This window comes from Bombus huntii, chromosome 13 (assembly GCF_024542735.1).
Source record: "Bombus huntii isolate Logan2020A chromosome 13, iyBomHunt1.1, whole genome shotgun sequence".
In the NCBI taxonomy this organism is placed as follows: Eukaryota; Metazoa; Arthropoda; class Insecta; order Hymenoptera; family Apidae; genus Bombus; species Bombus huntii.
In genome coordinates, this window is record NC_066250.1 from 3,317,137 (window position 1) to 3,336,754 (window position 19,618).

The window sequence follows — 19,618 nt, forward strand, 5'->3', positions numbered from 1 at the left end:
GATTGGTCCGATTCGAGATGCGCGCCAGCGTTACGAATATGTGCACTAACGTCGGCCAGGAAACGAAATTCGAATGCCGAAACTTTCTAGTTGTGCACGATAAATCGCGAGTCGATAAGTCTGCAGGTCGATAATTTTTGATAACCGTTATTTCGAAATAAAAAGTACTGTTGCAAAAAATAAATAGGTATGTCGCGAGCGAGAATCGCGCCTCGATCTTAACATCTCTCTAAAACGAGTACGTACGATTCAGACGAAATAGAGAGAGAAAGAGAGAGAGAGAGAGGGGGGGGGGGAGACACAGAGAGACAAAAATTTGTCTATCCGTAAAAGGATGGGCAAAGATTACATAATATTTCGGTATCGACTGATATTTAACCAGCGTGTTTACCATAGGTGTGGCATTAGAACAGATGTTAATTTCCTTACATTTCTCGGAGCCACGAAAACTTATATAACTGACGAATTAATACGCAGATTCGTTTAATAGGGACGAGATGGACCAGAGATGTCGTGCACGAACATATGTTATTAATTCGAATGGAATGAAAATACGGGAACGTAAACGTTCCCGTTGCCGCGCGTGAGCTGTAAAACGACACTTTGAAGTTTTGCGGTATTTTTACGTGGCACCGAGGAGAACGCGAACGACCAGAGAGAAAAAGAAAAAGAGAGAAAGAGAGAGAGAGAGAGAGAGAGAAAGAAAGAGAAAGAGTCTAGTGTACCTATATTCCGAAAAGTCAAAACGGTCTTTGCAGATCTCGCGTGCAAACGGGAATATGTATGTGTGTATCATCGACGCGTTTCGCTGGGCGAAACCGTGCGAAACGAGAAAAAATAAAATATCGTCTGCACGACGTCGAGAGTAGAAGAATAAGAATTAAAGAGTGCATGGCGTAAAAATAGAAGCGAAGGATTACACTACTTTTTATTTGCACCATACAAGAAAATTAGGTCGCCAAGCTGGAGTGAAGCCAGAACATACGATTAAATAATTCTCTTCGCCACTTATAAAAGCGCAAGCATTAAATGTATGCTGATAGTGTTATCTTAGCAAAATGATAAAAAAAAAAGATCTTAAAACAAATTTACAGTGCTCGTTGCCCGCGCCGTATGTGTGTGGTGTATCGCCATGACAAAAGCTTCGATATAGAACGGAATTAATGATCGTCGATTGTTTTTTTTTTCTTCTGTATTCTATAACGCGTTATTACGATAAGAAGAAGTATGGATACCGTATACTATTTTACAACGTTTCCGTTGATAATCGTATCGCTGATTCGAAAGGTATTTTTGCGTTGGTCGACTCGCCACTTCGAAGAAATAGTAATTAAAGTACACACGGTCGCGCACAATAGAAACCGTACACCGACAAACCGGTAAATAATATTATACCGCAATATTTTGGATACGCTCCAAACGATTATCGCCGCTAAAGTAAAAAAAGAAGCGAATAATTCCTTCTTCTTTTTCTTTTTTCTTTTTTTTCTTTTTTTCTCGCAGATACACGTTTATCATAAAGCCCGGCGCGGCGGTGCGATTCGGAAACTGTTTTTAGACTTTTTAAGTTCGCTATCGCACACTGCTAAATTTATATGTGACGAATTCGAGATAAGTTTCGCAGTGAAAATCCTCGCAGCAATTTTGACGATAGAACTCGACTGGGACGCACGCCGATCTAGGCGAAAACGCCGACAAAAGAAACTTATTTGCTGTATTACGATATATGAGACACACGTATTTTCTTTCTGGAAAAAAAAAAAGAAAACAAAACACCATAACATTTTTTAACGTTTCTTCGGGTTAAACCGTGTGCCACGATTATCGAGAATTATTCGCGAGAACGCGATCGATCGAGGATCGACGCGCACAAGCACATTTTTCGAAAACTGTCAAACGATTGCGGCGGTAGAAGCGAAACCGTGGATCAGAGTGAGAAGAGGATAAGACCGGTGCACGTTATACGATACCTTTTCCTCAGCGATCGCGGCTAAACGGCAGTTACGCTTTTCGTATTTCTAAGGCACATTCACCACACATTATCCAGAAAGTAATCACAGTTCGAAGAAAGTAGATGCGTTATCGCGAAAGCACACCTATCACTCGTCATGCCGCGTAAGCTAATGACCGAAACAATGAGCCGAATTGAAACGCTCTGCGTTTTATCTGCACAACGCCACCTCGCAAAAAAGTGCGCACTTCACAAGTTCGCGAAAAAGTCCCCTACACACGGCCACTAGTGCTGCTTCGTCGTGGCGGAAAGTCATTCTCGACGGACGGGTCCGGAATCGACGCCGGTCCACGACGCGATAGCGTCGTCGTGTTCATTCCTCGCGCTCGATCTTCGACGAGCACGAGCAAAATCTGCGATTGGCAGAGAGATTATCGATCGATTAATTTAATCGGCGAGGACGCGTGCGAAACGTGATCGAGTTGACAAGACGGTCGCGCGTCAAATGATCGGGGAAGGCGTAATTTAGCCGGCGGGTAAGAATGCCGGAAGGAACGAAAGAGGCGGTTAATAGGAAGAAAAAGAGGAAGGAAGAGAGGAAGAGAGGAAGAAAGGAAGGAAGGAAGGAAGGAAGGAAGGAAGGAAAGAAGGAAGGAAGGAAGAAAAGATGGAAATGAAAAGACAGAAAGAAAGACGAGAAAGAAGAGGAGTGCGAAGGAGGGCGCGGGGGAGGAGCGGCGTGCGGTTTCGCGCGTGCCACGACGCGTACACCGAACAAAAGAGGGAGAAAAAAATGTCAAAGGAGAGACAGATAGCGCGTTAGCCGTCTCTCGTTCCCTGCTTTCAACGGGCAGAGAATGGCGATTCGTCGATGCTGACCGAGGAAATCGGCAAGGATCACATGTCGCGCACCGTCACAGAGCCAAAGCAACGAACGAAGGAACGAACGTGTGCGTCCAAACGGAGAAAGAGAGACACGTAGAATAGAAGAACCGCGAGTCGTTGGAAAAAGCGGAAACGTCACGATCTTCGGGAGGAGCACGTTGGAGCGCACAGCAGTCCACCGGTGGCCTCTTTCTCCGTCACATACCGTGCGAACTAACCCCCGAAACGTCACGTCACGACTGTGCAGCTGTGTGCCTTCGTCGACGCGGGCGTACGTCGCGGCGCGGCAGCGAGGCCGCACGAAAACGTACGAAAAGCCGGCGATCGCCGGTACGACGAGCGAGAACGACCGACAAGAGGGAGAAAGACGTATCGTCTGACGAAGAAAGACGTCCAGAGAGACACACATACACACGTATAAGCGTGGGGAGGCACACACAGACAGGCACACGAACGGATGGACAGACGGACAGATGGACAGAGTGACACACAGGCAGAGAGGGACAAGAAGAAGCGGGAGGAAAAAAGAGAGCGGGAGGACGAGCTGAGAAAAGATAGGACGGAGGCGTCGGGCAGATTTTGTCGGGAATCGCGAAGTACGCGAGAAGAACGCGTCTCGAATTTTTGCCACCGATCACGTTCTTTTTGCCATACCTACGACGAATGAGTTTTCTACCGATGTACAAAGTAGAAGAGATCGTGCACGCGTATTCGCGGCCGAGGAAAGGTGACGAGGTTTACCTTGCGGCACTTGTCGTGTTAGACACGTCGCTCACGTGCGTTCCGTTCCTCCTGCCCCTCTTTGATCGCGATTCAGAAGCGCATCCTTCGAGCGCAGGCTGCGCCGCTTTTTCACGCGCTCCGCTCCGCGCTTCCTCGCAGGCTGCCGCGTCGAAAAAGGAGCCTCGAAGCGTAGCGACACACGTGTCCCTTGGGTACGATCGCGAGGTCCGCTGCGTGTTATCTCGAAACCGGTGAGCGGAGAGAATCGGCCGTGAAAGTCGGCAACGATGACAACGGCGGCGACGACGACGATGATGATAGTTGCGGTCGCGCGCGGCAGCGACAATAGCGGTATAGCGCGCGTTGCCTAAAAAGCAACCACTCTTTTCTCTTTTTCTCCTGGTGTCTCACTCGGTCGCGCCGCGCCACACACACGCGCCCGCGTTCGATCTGTGCGAAGACGAGAGGAGAGAAGAGGGTTGTGCCGCGAGAGGATAGGCCTTCAGGCAGCGAGACACGAGGGGAGAAGTCTGGAGCTCTGCTCGGCGATACAACGCCCAAGCAGTGGCACACTACGCGCGCGGGTCGACGTCGTCGCGGAAAGAAAGAAATAAAGAGACAGAAAAGGAGAGAAAGAAATAATATTGGGAGCAGCGAGAAGAGAGAAAGGGACGAAGAACGAGGGGGAGGGGAGGTGTATCGCGTCTTTTAATCCATCATCGTTTTCTCTGTCCGGTTGGCTCGTGTGCCGTAAATCGTTCCCGCGAAATACGAAAACACCGGCAACGCGGCTGTCAGAAGCGGCGATCTCGCGGCAACGCGCGGGAATTTCGAACCGGCTCTCGCACGCACGACCCACCTAGCCACGTGTTTCTCTGTTCGGGATGCAGGCAGCCACCGTGACGCAAATTGCCGCGCGCTTCACTCCGGAATGCGAAGCCTCTCTCGCCGCTGCGTTCCACCGAGACACCACCACCACCTCCACCACCACCACCACCACCAGCCAGCATCAACCACCACTACTACTACCACCGGAGCCCGAGCGTGTAACCCGCGCGCGTGGATTCGCGGATGATCGCGGATGATCGCGGAGACACACCAACCGTTGACACGTCGTGGAACAAAGTCACTGTCACGGCGGCGCAACACGTTCCGCGAGCGCGTTTCGAAGAGGGAGGTGGAGCTCTCGTGCGAGTACGAGGGTGGAGTGACGGAGACAAAAAGATAGCGACAGAGAGAGGAGGGAAAAAAAGTAAGGTGTGCGTAACGTAACGTAACGCAAGGTAACGTGTCGCGTCGTGCCGTGTCGTGTCGTGTCGTGTCACGACGACACCACGAGCCGAGAAGCACCGAGAGTACGGCTGCAGCTCCCGAGTCTGGTTAGAACTAGCGCAAGGGGGAGGGGGGAATGTCGCCCGCCGACCGCCGTTATTCTTTATCGGAGCATGAGACATCTGTCGTAATAAGTGCGGACTAAAAAATAGTGCGTACGCAGAGAGAGAGAAAGAGAGGGAAAGAGAAGAGAGTAACGGAGAAAAGAGCCCGGTGCCTCGATGGTGGGGAGAGCTTTATGCCTGTGGTCGCATCGGCCGTGCCTCCTCTTTCACCCCGCTGTACCCTTGCCCAGCCCACCTCTTTTCTCTTCTCTTCTTCTCTCCTCTCCTCTCCGACTCGCTCGCTCCTTCGCAACCCCCCTCACTCCATTTTTCTCTCTTCGTCGCACTCACGACTCCCCTCCCCCCCCCCCCTCAGTTTCTCTTCCATGGGCTCACCCCACTTTACCCGTTAGCCCACGAGACGAAAATGCGCAAAGCTAACGACTTCCAATTAAAAGCGCTGGAGCTGGAATTTTAAAGGCGCCACCACTGCCTACTTCGGTTCGCGCGCTTCGGCTACACCGGATTATCGTGGATAGACCGCCACGCCGCCACGCCGCCGCCCCGACTATCCGCTTCCGACTTCCCCGATACCATCGTCCTAATCGTCATCGCCGCGGTTGCAGTTTCCTGGCCGCTTATCGAAATTTCCTCGAAATACGCGTCCCATTATCCTATGAAATTCTCGAAAGATTCGATATCCTCTCTACTGGTCGCGACTCGCGTTGTTGCTCTTGTTACCTAGCTCGCCGATAGCTCCACAAAGATCGAACGAAAACGCCTATCGAGTTCCCCCGTAATCGTTCACCGATACGTATGATACTTTAACGAGGGACAACGCTTACTCTCCGTCGACTAGATAGTCTAGCCATCCATCTATTCGGCAGCCGGCCTGTCTCGCGATCCCTCCTGCCATCCTGCTCCTGCTAAGCTCGCGCCCGCAGCTACTACCCCCTCCGCCGGCACCGTAGGCGACCCCACTCGATTCGCCCCTCAAAAAATCATTACGCCCTTCCGCGGGCTGCGCATGAACGCGGTTTTAATTCGCTACTAGAAAAGTAAAATGTAAACGCCGTTGGATGAGAGGGACGAGGAGGAGGGGGTGGGCCGAATGGGAGTTGGTGCGGGCTTAGGAAGGACGAGGGGACGAGAGAGCGAGGAAACGGGCGAAAAGGGCGGAGGGGCCGACGGGAGAAAGACAGAGAGAAAAAGAGGAGGGTAAAAGCTGAAGGAAAAAGCGAACTACGGAGCGAGATAGTATGAGAAAGATATAGCGGAGCGAGAGAGAGGAGAGCGAAGTTTCGCGGACGTAGTCGAGGACGAGGCGAACGAGGACGAGGAACGCGACGACTGTGAGAGCGCGACGTAGGACAGATCCTTTTTCCACTGCTGCGGCGGAAAGAGGAGGATCGGAAGAGAGAGGACGACGGAGAGATAGAGAGGGAGCCGGGAGAGAGGAGGATACGCTCCCCTACTTCTCTAGGGGTTCCATTGTAATATTTATTGATTGGATTCCTAGGAGCCAAAGCTGAGGGCTGTGGCACCTATACTTCGACTAGATTGCCTAGAAATGTTTCCGTACGCTCGGCGAGAAAGCCCGTTTTCCCGATTCTCTGCGTTTTCTTCGCTCGAGTCAGCCGGTTCGGAGAAACGTTCCACTGACCTTGGTCGAATAATTCACGGCAAATAGCCGTGAGCGGGATGCGGCTCCATCGGTTACCGAATAAATTCCATCCGTGAAAAGGACGCGCTCTCGATTGTTAATTTCCACCTCTGGCAAACAAAAAATCGAAAAAAAAACGAAAAAAAAACAAACACGTGGGAAAAAATCGCGCGCACGTAGACGTTAATCCTTTTATACCGAAATTGATTCAGTGGCAAAATCTATCTAAATAAAACGCGTTTATCCTATCGTGTTAAATCGTGTCTGAAAAAAAAAATCGACTGGCCAAACAAAATGAATCGTGGCCCGCGGTCTATTTTCCCGAATAAAGTAGCTCCGCCGAAAGAACAGCACGTTTCTCGCCGGATATTTCATTTTTTCTTAAAGGCCGATCGCACGGACCAACGGAAACCGGGCCAAACGCCAAATAACGAGCGAACGATCCAGAGAAAAGGGCCCGGTAAACCACGTCGACGTTATTCTCATTCAACGATGCGCCATTGAAGCAAACGAGTACATCGCCTTTTTCATCCCCTCCACGATCTATCGGTGAACGATACGTCGAACGTTGTTTCCTGCGGAACACAGGAGTCCATGAGTCAGTTGGCCTTGAACGCGTATATTCAGGATACCGCGCGTCGTTCTTCCATCGCGTACACGACGGCTACACGCTTTCGCGTTAGTAAAATCGAGGTTACGCCTGAAAAATTAATGAACTCCGCGCGAGAGAAAACATAAGGAAACGCCGATAAATAACGGTGGCGCGTGCTGCGAGATCGTTTGCGCACTAACGAACGCGTGATGTGTTCAGTCGTTCGCCGTGAAGAGAAGCGTCGCCGCGTTAAACGCTGAATCGCAGTAAACGTCGGCCGTGGATAATGCATAATAACGAGGAACGTAAACCGGCGCGCTCGCGCGCTCCATCGCTCGGTCGGACGAGCGAGGTCGAGTGTTGTAGTTTGCTCGGCCGAAACGTAGGGAAAATGCAGATGTTTCGACCGGTCCTTCGTGGCCACGTACACACAGTTTCGCAGCTCCACCTGCGTTAGATTCGATCGCGTGATACACGATCCTCTCTTTGTCTCGCGAACGAAAGCCTTTACGGTGTGTGCAACCTTGCAGGTGCGCGCGAATTTCGAGGACGGTTTCCGAAGAAGAAAAAAAAAATCTCCTTTCCCACGTTCGGAATCGATAGAATTCTGGCATTATTTATGTCGACCCCGATTCGCGTTACGTATCTTTAAATATGCAGGGGTCAATATTTTTAGCAAGATTCGCCAGTTTCAGCAGCGCAGATCCGATAATTGGGTCGAAATCAGAGGATGTCTCGATTCCCATCGAGAACGGCGAACCGATGCGTGTGTCACCTGGTGATGTGTGCCGTTGTTCCGAGTTCAAGGCTACCCATCGCGGAACACTGGACCAAGACATTCCTACCCTGTAACCGCCCCTACCGTCCCACCTTTCTTTCCCTCCATACCAGTCCACTCACACGCATTACCAACTCCCCACCAGCGTACGTCACGCGTCTGCTTCTCCATCGACTACCCCTCTCTGACCCCACACCCTCGCCGTTTAAGTAACGAGGTCTACGAAATCATGATGCTCTGTCGTCTTGCCCCTGCGAGATATTGTTCCATGAAAAAAACATTCGTCGATCGGCCGAAGAAAATATATATATCATACAAGAGGACTATTTTAGACTTTGGAAAGAACCGCCGGATAATCGAGTCCTTTGTACTTGATAGAGCTACGCGGTTGAACGTTTACGACCAACGTTGCTCAGAATTTTTCCCCGATATCCTTCCCCGCCGATAGCAACAGAGAGCACGTCGAGTGACTGCTCTCCGCGTTCTGCCTTTTAAACGGATCGCTTTGTCGCGGCGATTCAGCCGGTCGCCAGCGAAGATCTCGATGTTCCGCGATTAACCCTGCACCGTTAGACCAATTAACGAAGGGCAAAGACACGAAAAAGAAAAAAGAAAAAGAAGCCAGAAAAAAAGAAAAAAGAAAAAAAACAGGAAAGAGAAAGTCATTTGTTCGTGCTCGTGGTGCCTGGTACACGAGGAAGCCTCAAAAGCGCCCTTTTCGGCAGGTTTGAACCCCGGTGTGCTCATTAACCCGGCGCACCTGCCAGTTAACGCGCTTGCCAACAACCGGCGCATGAATTCGTCCCAATAGACAGAAACTGCAGCGATAAAGAATATCATCCTCTTTAGGCACGACCGTACATGCGTCCTAAATGCACTCTACACACGCGAGGCTTTCGTGGGGGGTGAGGTAGGTAGCAGGGCAAGAATATGCGGGGTCTAGCCTTTTTCTCTCTTTCTCCCTCTCTCTCTTTCTCTCTTGTTCCCTTTCTCTGTGTGGGACTGCATCGTACGTACCCTCTCCGCCTTTTTCCTTTCTCTCTTCTCCTCCCCTTCCACCCACCCTGCCCCCCGGTTCCCTCCTTTCCATCACCTCCCTCGTTCCTCATCCCTCGTCTCTCGCTAGTGTATTTCGTTCGAACCGGTACCCTTTCCCTCCCTCCTGCTGCATTCGCAAACATTTGGTGGCCGTTGACCTCGAACGGGCTAATCCGCCGGCAGCCAAACAACCAATTATTTCTTTTCATCGGTATAGTCGTGCTGGCCGATACACCGTGAAACGTGGGAATGTGTTAGGAGCCGACGATGCCATCGCCGCGTCAGGTGAGAATTGCTCGGTCAATTTCCTGCGATTCTACCTACCTCGGATTCGTTTATAGACAGACACGTTCGAAAAGCGACAAGTATTTAAAAGATTAACGACAGACCCTGCTTACTCGACAACGCACATACGGATTAGTTACGTGTACGTGTACCGTTGATAGTTTATTTTGCAACGTCATTGCATCCCGGCACGGATGTTCAATGGTACGGTATCTATAGCTTCGTACGAGGTGTTAAGAGCGATTAGCAAAAAAAAAGTAGCAACGAAGAGTCGAGAAGAATCGAGTAGAATCGAGGAGAAACGTGGAGAATCACGGAGAATGGAAGAGCGCCACGCGCCAGAAAGGGAGGCACATTTCCCTGTCTGCCTAGTAATAGACGCGCGCTACTTGCACCGCGGCCTAGTGCGTGTCTATTCCGATACTGTCCTCTTCCACTGCAACTACGGTTAACTATTGCTGCACTCGCGCTACTGCAGTCGGCACCGATAGCTGCGTCATTACTTCCACTGTTCGTACGGCGCATCTCTAAAACCGCGTACTCTAACGATTCCAATTTAACTCGAGAGTACTTATTTAAAACTGCATTATCTCCAAGAGATGATTCCTATTCGTACTACTTCGATAGATCCTCCAGTGCATTGTTTGTATACTGGAAAACTCGGCTTAAAATGGTTTTCGCTAAAAATACCGCGGCTTCGCGGGTCAGGTCGAAATGAAATCCGTCCATTCTTTTTCGAATCAAGGCTAACTAGTCGAGCGATACAAAATTTGCGCTCAAGACGTGTTACTTTTCCCAGGTTGTCCCCGGCTCCGATTTGCCGACCCACTTTTCCACCGCGCGATTAATTGAGACACGATGATCCAACGAATATTTCTGTCAGCGCTTAAAAATACTGAAAATAGGTCACCGCCTGTATTTTTAATTATACCGCAGACGACTACGTAGACGATGTATCCGTCAGCATCCGTGATCCTTTCTGATTCTCGACTCGATCGAACCCGCGGCCAGAGAACAACGAGTCCCATTCGATTTAAGGGATCGCAAAAACGCGAGATCGGTTTCCATGGAATCCCGGAAGCGTGTCAGCTTGTCTCGAACGGATCGGGGAAGAATGGTCAGAGGGAATGGGGTTTCGGGCCGAAAGCAGTTCTTGCACCTTCGCCGGGACCGTTATTCTTCGAGGCGTCGGCCATTGAAGCACTCCGGAGAGAAAGGGTCAGGAGACGCGAACTTTTTCTTCGGGTCGCTCTGTAAATGGCGCGCGTTGAACTGCCAAGCAACGACTCGCTGACAAAACGCGGCGAATAGGCCAACCGACGAGGCAAACCGCGCGACCGTGACATTTTTTTCATCGAGGCGGTTGTGGGTGTGCGCAAGTGCACACATGTGCGTGTGGCACAGGACGAAACAAAGAAGCAACGAAAGAACCGCATACGACCGTTCGCATAAATACCCGGTGGTGACTCTCTCTCTCTCTCTCTCTCTCTCTCGTTCGCTATACCCTCGTCGATATAACTTTGAACGATCGCGTGAGACATATGATTCGTCACGATCAGCTGTGGCCGCACGAATTTTAAGGTGTCGCGGACCCAGCGGAACCATTGTTTCCCTCTAACTCGCCGGCTGTCAGTTACAATACGCGATGGATACTGTTATACCGTAATGATATGCGCGCAGCGCTAATTAATCGGGATTCCATGCGACATCCGGCCGCCTTTACGCGGAAAGAATTTCTACCGGTGAAACGTAGAACCGACGCGTCAACCTTGACGCGTATGTCTTTGATTTTTGCCAAACTTTTCCGTCTGACCGGCAGCGGCGTCGATGTTTTTTTGTCGACAGGCGCCCCGAAAAAATCGCCGCTTAAAAACCGACACACTGCAACGACACGGTTTCGATACTGAAAGTCGATGGACTCGATGGTTCGGTGTTTTGAAATTCAAATTTTTTTCCATACTTGAGTCGGCTACACGGTGGACGCGCGTCCGCGAAGAATCGACGCGTTCTTTTTCCTTTCCTAATCGCTCGTTTCGACGAGTATAAAGTTCATTCTCGTCGGTTGCCAGATCAACGCGTACATTCAAATGCATGTATATTCGCGAACGTCTCGCCAGTGCTTCTCATAATGGGCAGTGTTTCTCTGTAATGTACGCGCTAGGAGACTGGACGGAGGCTCCGTGATGAATTTCAATGAGCAGCCACGCGAAATGCATAGTTGCCTAGCAGCAGAATCTGGCCGCGATAAGATACAACGCAGACACTCCTCCCCGCCCGATCGTTTTTTAGAATCGTATAATCGAATAATCGTGTATTTTTAATCGGCTCGTAAAAAAAGGAAAAAACTTCTCTCCGTAGATAAAGAAATGCAATCGACAGATCGGAGAATTAAAAGAAACGAAAATTATAAACTACAAACCGCCGTGTATTTGAATAATCGTGTACAATTCCCGGACGAGGATCGTAAATCGCGAGGCAAAGGCCGCCGTTAAATCCTCGCCGAGGTTATTCTAGCATCCGGTTCGCCTAAATAACGTATTCAAGCCGGAGTCTAATTTCACAGATAACACACAGCCGTCGTGTAATCTAGTTACTAGGCGTCTAATCTAATCGGTCGATTTGGATTATGTGCATGCATACCTGCGCGTAGACAGTGTGCGTGCGAGTACTGTCGAGGCGAAAAATTTCGATCGGTTCCTAGCTTCGACCGTGACTCGTTTTTATCCTTCGGAACGAACGTAGCAGAGCGTGCGTCGTTCGTTAAATATAATTAGATGCTCATTTTTATTTAAAAAAAAAAAAAAAAGAAAAGGAAAAGCCTTCAAACATGGACGATCTCGTATTTGCGAGAGCGTCGCGTCTTTGACGACTTGCGACTTTGTCACCATCCACGATTACCCCGCCATACGAGAAGGAGTTCTTCGTCTTCTCCTCCCTTCCCTGACGGCAGCAATTAGACGTTTATTTTCGCGAGCTACGAAAGCCGGCCTTTATCTCGTCGCGTATTGTTTCGTCCCGATTATCACGGCGGGAAATCTCAACGCGTAATAATCGCTATCTCTGCTCCGTAATTCGTCCTCGATAGAATATAAATCGACGCGGAACGCGACCGTGTTTCCTCGACTTCCTGTTTCGTAATACCTATCGCGGCCAACCCTGTACACGCCGCTTATTCTCTCGGTAAACTTGGTAAACTATAGACGACGACGATCGATTGCGGATCGCCTAACCGCATATCGATGTACAGAGACGAATCGAAGTCGGAGCAGGACGACGAAACGGAACGAAACGCACGGCGGCGAATTGTTGCGGTGAAACGAGGATGTAGGTAAGCGCGACGATGGTGTCTTTGGTCGAGATATAGTTTCGCGCTGGAACTCGACCAGAGAGAAAACGGGAGAACCGGAGAAGAGAAAGGGAGGAATAACGGGTGCGAGGAACGAGCGGTACCCTCCGCCGTTCAAGGAGAATAAACCGTTATCGGAGGATATACCCTTTTCCAGGTGCAGGTGCCCGCCAAGAAAATCAAGAACGCGTTATCGCCACGGTTGATCGCGAACAATCTCGACGCCATTATAATTTTATCCGGAACTAATTCACGTTTCGAGCGTGTACACACACCGCGCTCGATGCCTGTCGAAAGTGGAAAAGTTGGGTAGAAACTAAAGGTATTCTCGTGCTACTGCACGAGAAAGAACGAAGAGCAACAGATACCTCAGTGGATGAAGTCGATCGAGTACCGGTTTTGCTCTGGGGGCAAGCGAGTCGAGCCACGTTACCCTGACGTGAAGCGAAAACCAGGCCAATTGCAAATTGCGGGTGTAAGCAGCGATATCGCGTAGCGTTTAGCAACGACAGATTACTTGTCCCGATGCGTTATTGTTTCACGAGCGGACGAAAGGGGTTAGAGGGACGAGAAAGTGTAGATTATTCGAGCGAGCAAAAGTGTGTCGTTAGATCGGTGAGAATAAACTCGTCGAAGCGGGAAACAGCGTTTCGAAATGGCGCGAAGTGGTACACGCTAAACGAAGCATTTTGCCGACTCATCGAACGTCTCGTTTCGAACTAGCGGCGGCGGGTTGCTTAAAAATGGCATCGAGTGCACGGTCGTTCGTTGGATTGGTGAAAAAATCCGATGCTCGTTTGCGGGACGAGCTCGTTGAAAAGGCGGTTTTGCCGATAGAACGACGAGTGTGCCACCGTGGTTCCTCCTCTCGTATTTTGCGTCGCATGAGTTTTGCACGCATTTATACGCGCCCGCGCGTGTCTATATACGTGCATGTGTGGCTGCGACAAAGAGTGCGTAAGCTGGCGAGTGCGTGCGAGCACGGCTATGTACGCAGCCAGGAGAGAGCACCTGGGCATCTATGCGTCATTGTGGACGATAAAAAAAGCCGTAAGGCTGGCATAACGCAAGGAGAACGTCGACAAAACAGCGACGCGAGAGACTAGTAAAGCTGGTTTGTCTTTTCCCTCTTTTCTACGGCCGCTCCAAGTACGCCACAATAGCGATCGTCGACGCGTTCTCTTTCGACTGTTTTTGGTTCGCTCGGTCGTCCACCGATCTCTTTCGGAAAGAAGACATTCTATCGAAAGTATTTTAGGAGCCTAACCGCGAGAAACGCGATCCTTCGATGACATATCTCTGTATCTGTATCGCGAAAATAATTTTCAAGGCGAGGAGGAGGAGGCCCGAAAGGCGAAAGAAAGGAAACTAAAGAGAGACGGTAAACGACAGTTTGAACGTTTCGTGTAGCATCGTCGAAGTCTGTGGAGATCTAAAAGAACGGAATACGAAAAAAGGACGGGTATCCTTCTAGCGAGGACAAATTCGATGAGCTCGTAGGCGAGCGCCGAGAAACCTTCAAGGCTCCTGGATCATGGTTCCAAACTCACGTTCAAGGATCAGCTTTGTACAGAGGAATTTTTATTGGCTTCGTCTGACGCGCGCATAATATACGCGTGCAAGTGACTCGGTGAATTTTTTTTTCAGAAGCCGCGTTCAGCGCGGTTCACCGCCGAGGGAGCGAAAGAGAGAGCAAACGAGATACGCTTTTTTATTTTTTACCACGTTTTGCCTCCCCTCGCCTCCTTCTCTCTCTCCTTCCCTCTGGTCGCTCCATCCCTCTCCCGGTTTCTCTCCACTCTCGTCACCCTCGCGTTTCCTTCTTCTTTCCCCGCTGCTCGTTCGGTATCGCGAGATCTATTTATACCTAGTCGGTCGGTGTTTTCAACTTGCAGCGGCATCGTGTAACAAACGCGCGTCGCTCGTAAAAATAGGGGATCTGCACGATACGTTGCACGTACAAGAGTGAAGAGGAGATGGGAAAGAGAGAGAGAGAGAGAGAGAGACAGAGACAGACAGACAGAGAGAGAGAGAGAGAGAGACGAAGACGGACGAAGGAGAAAGAGAGAGAAGGAGCGGGAAAGAGCGAGAGAATTCGTGAAGCGTCCGGAGAGTCGTGCGTAGGGTCGAAACGACATCGTGAGAGCGCACCTCCATCGAGGTTCCTCTCTTTCGACGTTACAGAGAAATCAAGGAGAGGCGGAAAAGAGGAGGACGAGCTGTGGCAGCATCAGCAACGACAACAGAAGGAGGAGGATCGAGATCCGCGACGTCGATTCGATGGTCGAGTACCAGGGAACCACGTAACGTGACGGCGTGCGATCGTAGAGACTCGCGTGGCTCTCTAGATCGACGTGACCTTGCGGATGAACGCTGGATTTCCTAGTACGATGATTTTCGTTCGTTTTTCCTAATACATCGTGGCGAGAAGCGAGAGAGAGAGACCGATAGCTTGCACCGTAAAAGCGAATGATCGCCGCGATCGCGCACGACCAACTCCGCTTTAATTGAATCTGGCCAACGGGTTGGCGATTGCTTTCCGCTCGCGCGCACACGGTAAAGAGAGAGAAGGAGAGCATCGTATTACGAGACGTGGAATTTTTCGTGAATGAACATCGGAGAAAAAGAGAGGAAGGAAAACGAGCGAGTAGAGCGGAAAAGAGACGACGAGGTGTGGCGGAGTGCGAGATGGAAAGAGAGGATAAGAGAACGAGAGGGAGAGCGGTCGGTACGCAGGAGCGACTAGGAAAACCGGGCAAAAAACACGGAGAAAACGAGAGTGAACGAGGAGCAGGGTCGAGCTTAACGTACGTACACACGGTACTCGTAACACGCGGGCCGGAGCGGCGTGCGCGACAAAAGGATCGAGGCGCTGGCAGACGGATTACGTCATTTCCCAGGCAACCTCTAACGTCTGGCATTATATTCGTCTAGCGATCGTCTAGCCGCACGGCAATCCCTCCATGCACGGACAAACACGTTACTAACTAGCGCCGCTACGCGCGTCTACCTTTCACGGTCGCGCTGCTCTTTACACGCGCTATTCTACGTTATACATGCCGTAGTAAGTACGTATCTGTACGTACTCTAGCGCGACGGGTTAACTAGCTGCGCGTAGACACGCGAAACGTGTCCATGAACACCGACGAAATCGTGCTTACGATACATTCTCCACTTGGGTGCCTGATACGTGTGTTTGCGTGAGTTTCGCATACACGCAGACACGTTCGAATAAATGTGCACACGTAGCCGCGGGAAACGTAGGCACATGCAACGGTCGCGCGCACACCACGCGACGAACAGACACGCGATAGTAAGGTTTCGGTGGTGTGCGTGTACGCGTGCATACTATGCGCGCGAACGCGAACGCGAGTCGCGACACACACGCACTTCTATCCATTTCTCTCGCTCTCACGGACACACGATCTGTCGTTTCCTCTGTGCCACACGCATACACGCATTCTCTCTCGTTCTTTCTCTCACACAGCCGGTCGGTTTGTCTTTGTCACGCATACGCTCTCTCGCTCGAACGTACTATCTATCGGACGCGTCTCTCGCTTTAGAAGCCGACAGGCGGCCGAAGGCCACCACTCTCAGCTGTGGACGTACCTTGATCGTTGAGCGCGAAGTAAAGTGTGGGGCTCCTTTGCCCGGTGTCCTTGTCGTCGATGCTAAACCCACCGTTTGACTGTCGGATGCGACGATCGCGACGAGCTAGCCTTCTTTTGCCGTCCTCCGCTGTCCGTCCTCTCTGTGTCGATTTCTGTGTGCCTGTCTCCTCTCTCGCCGTCTCCCGAGACGATCCACAGACCGGGAAGTCTGAATTCCGCACGAGATTCCCTAAGCCACGCAATCGTCGTTCGTGGTCTCGTGCGTTCCGGAGGATCTCGGGGACACTGGTAGGTCCATCCTCGTGAAAACGACGCACGACCAACGTACCACGACAACTGATCTCGTCGTCGTGCAACTCGCGCGTTCAAATTCTCCTCGTATGTGGTCGACAACGTGATTACGTCGAACAACGCGCGAATCCACACGAATCGTGTCTTCCACGACAACAGCGAACGCGAACACAATCGAAAAAAGGTGTCGTTGCTTTTTCTCGGTCAACCGTCACATCGGTCTTCCGTTTCTCCTTAGCTGGAAAACCACGCCGTTTGTTCCTGCCTCCGCGATGCAACAAAAATACAGACACACTTATTACTACTTTTCGCTGGCTTCCTCTTTTCGATCGTATCTCACTTATCCGTCCTGTCTGCTCGCATCAAGACGTTCGTCGATAGTGGATCTTGCACGTAGTCGAAGCAGTACGATTGATCCAGATATATCGATACACGCGGATGTCACTCGCGGCTCCGAAGGACGAACGGGTCGAAGAAGACACGTCCGTGATGCAGCAAATCGTCGTAGCAATCGTCGTAGCAATCGTAGTGTACGTAGCGTAACACCCGTGGTCGCGTATCACGAAGAAGGATGATCCGTTGCCGAGGATTTTCCCTTCTCTCCCTTGTTCAGTGTTCGCGACGTGCGACGTGTGCAACTGTGAATCACCGTAAATAGGTATCGGCGACGATTCTCATCGACGCTCGAAAGACGTCCGACTATTCACTGCTGTTCCTTTTCTTCGATTGTTCTTTCTTCTTCCGCGTTGTGTTGTCGTCGTGGACGGAGATAACGCGCGAACAGAAAAGGAAAGGAAAAAAAAAAAAGAGACGATCGACGTTTACGCACTCCCGTGTGTGATCTTCGAAACGACGATAACGTTGCGGCCACGAAACGCGCAAAATGTATGAATGATCGGGCGGACGAAGATCGACGAGATTTCGAGGAAAAAGATCTAGAACGATGTATCGACGAACGTAGGATCTCTATCGTTGACCAGTAAGGAAGGATCCCGCGGTAAAGTATCCGGTATTATCTTGCGGGACGACACCATCGAGCGAAGGACCAGCTCCCTGCCGCTTCTTTGGGACACACCGGGGGACTACCTAGTCGTAGAGTGATTGGGAACGCGACTGGCCAAAGCACTTGATTCGCGCGCGGTTCGGTTTGCCCGTTGCTGCGCCTCTCCCGTGCAGTTTTTTCGGCGGTCTCGTGGTATGCGTGCATGCGCGTGCATGTATGTGTGCGCCCGCGCGCTCCTGTGTGTGTCCCTCGGACTTTTTCTCTCTTTCTCCTTCCTTCTCGTTCTTCCTGTCCCTCTCTCACTCTCCTCGGTGTTACACACGAGCGTGTTTCTTTCTCTGCACGCGCGCGTACCGGCTTAGCTCGCGCGCTCGTATTCTCTCGTCCATACGTCTGAATTTCCGTAGGTGTGCACGGTTCCTCTCTCTACACGCTAGCCGCGTGTCCGTGTGCGCGTTTACGCGCGTCCTCTCTCCGCGTGTATCTACACACGCCGTCGATGATGAGATCGTGTGTGCAAGCGTGACGCGGACGGTTACACGTAAGTAAGTAGTTGCGTGGCTGCGTGCATGCGAGCGTGCGTTGGTGCGTGCGTGGTGCGTGGTTCGACGTTGTCGTCGTCGTCGTCGTCGTCGCGTGGTGTCGTCGTCTTCGTCGTCGTGGTTGCCGTCGTTGTGTGGTGTCGTCGTCTCTCTACACGTTGGCTCGGATCCGCTCTCGTCGGTGCTGCGTGCGTGCGCGCCCTGGGTAGGCGAGGGTATAGTTACCGAAATGTTAACCTCGTGGAACCACTTTTTATTGAGTGTCGCAAAATTCATAGGAACCTCGCGAAACGAGGAGAGGGGCAGTGGCCCCCGTTCTCTCTCTTTCTCTCGGTCCGTCCCTTTCTTTCTCTCGATTTTCTCTACGTTGGCGGGGTTAACGCGTGAGAGGGGCGGCAACCCCCACCTATGCTCGCGCTCCTGCCCCGCGTCACCCCTCCGACTACACTCGACTACCCTCCTCCTCCACAGCCACCTCTTCCTCCTCCTCCTCCTCCTCCTCCTGCTCTTCCTCCTCCTCCGCCGCCGCCGCCGCCGCCGCCGCCGCCGCCACCACCTTCTCCTCCTCCTCCTGTGCCTCTTCCTCCTGCTCCGAGCAGCCTGGTCCTCGCCAATTCTTTGGCCCCACCACTTCCTCGCTAGTGGTCCCCCAACCCTCGCTTTTGTCCCTCTCTCTCTCCCTCTTGCCCTCCTCGCAACTCCTCTTTCATGCAACTCTTCGTTCGTTCGTTCCCCTCGCCCGTCTCTCGAGTCTCGACCGTTCGCCTGCCCTCCCGTTCTGCCTCTTCGTCTCTGCGTTTCTCTCTTCGTCACCCCACACCCCGAACCTCGACCCCTGGCCCACGTCTCTCTATCCGTGTCCGTTTCTCCGTCTTTTTCTCCCGACTGCTTTTCGCGCGCTTTTCCCGTTCTACTCGCCACTGCCTGCACCCTTCCTAACCCTCTCTCTGTTTCGTTTCTTCCTCATCCTCCCTTTCCCCTTCCTCCCCCTACTATTCTCTGCACACCCTTCTTGCCGCTTCCTTCTCTCTCGCATCGATCATCCGTCTCTCTTCGTCCTTACCGCTCGCGCCGCGAGATCTCGCTCTCTCTTAAGCTCCGTCTATCCTTTTCCCTCTCTCACTCGCACCCCTCCTTTCCCCTCGTCCTCTACTTCGAACCCTATCGCGGCATTTAGCCGTACATAGTCGAATTTACGTACGGATTGCTGGACATCAAATAGTCCTGCCGATTTTTCCGCCGAGCTGTACGACCCACGGCTCCTCGCAGTTACTCGTCCAGTCGACGTCTCTTTACGGACCGATCCTGGCCACCAGTTTCCTCCCATCTCTCCACTTCCGTCGAAGAACGTAAATCCATCGGCCCAGTCATCCAAGGATATCCGATCGAGATTCTTTTTGTCGTCCGTGATTTCTATCGACGCGCGTCGCTTTAGCGCCTCATCGAACCGGCAGACGCGGTCGTTTTTACAAATGCATCCTCCAATCGCGTTAACTCTGTGTTTTGTAACCAGCCTCGTTTAATCCATAGGGTA

The 19,618-nt window shown here is 51.5% G+C and overlaps 1 protein-coding gene across 15 annotated transcripts in view; it reads right to left on the reverse strand.

The window, feature by feature from the left end:
* LOC126872483 (broad-complex core protein isoforms 1/2/3/4/5) overlaps positions 1 to 18,255 on the reverse strand; it is a 59,681-nt gene extending 41,426 nt beyond the window's left edge. For 2 of the 15 annotated variants that reach the window (XM_050632502.1, XM_050632501.1), the window contains exon 1: positions 3,578 to 5,177. The gene's annotated coding sequence lies outside the window, so the exon portion shown is untranslated. Of the gene's footprint in view, positions 1 to 1,970; positions 3,444 to 3,490; positions 3,511 to 3,577; positions 5,189 to 16,246 lie in introns of those variants that run through there. The other 13 variants (XM_050632500.1, XM_050632497.1, XM_050632489.1 and 10 more) reach the window with 12 other exon arrangements.
* Positions 18,256 to 19,618: the final 1,363 nt, after the last annotated feature.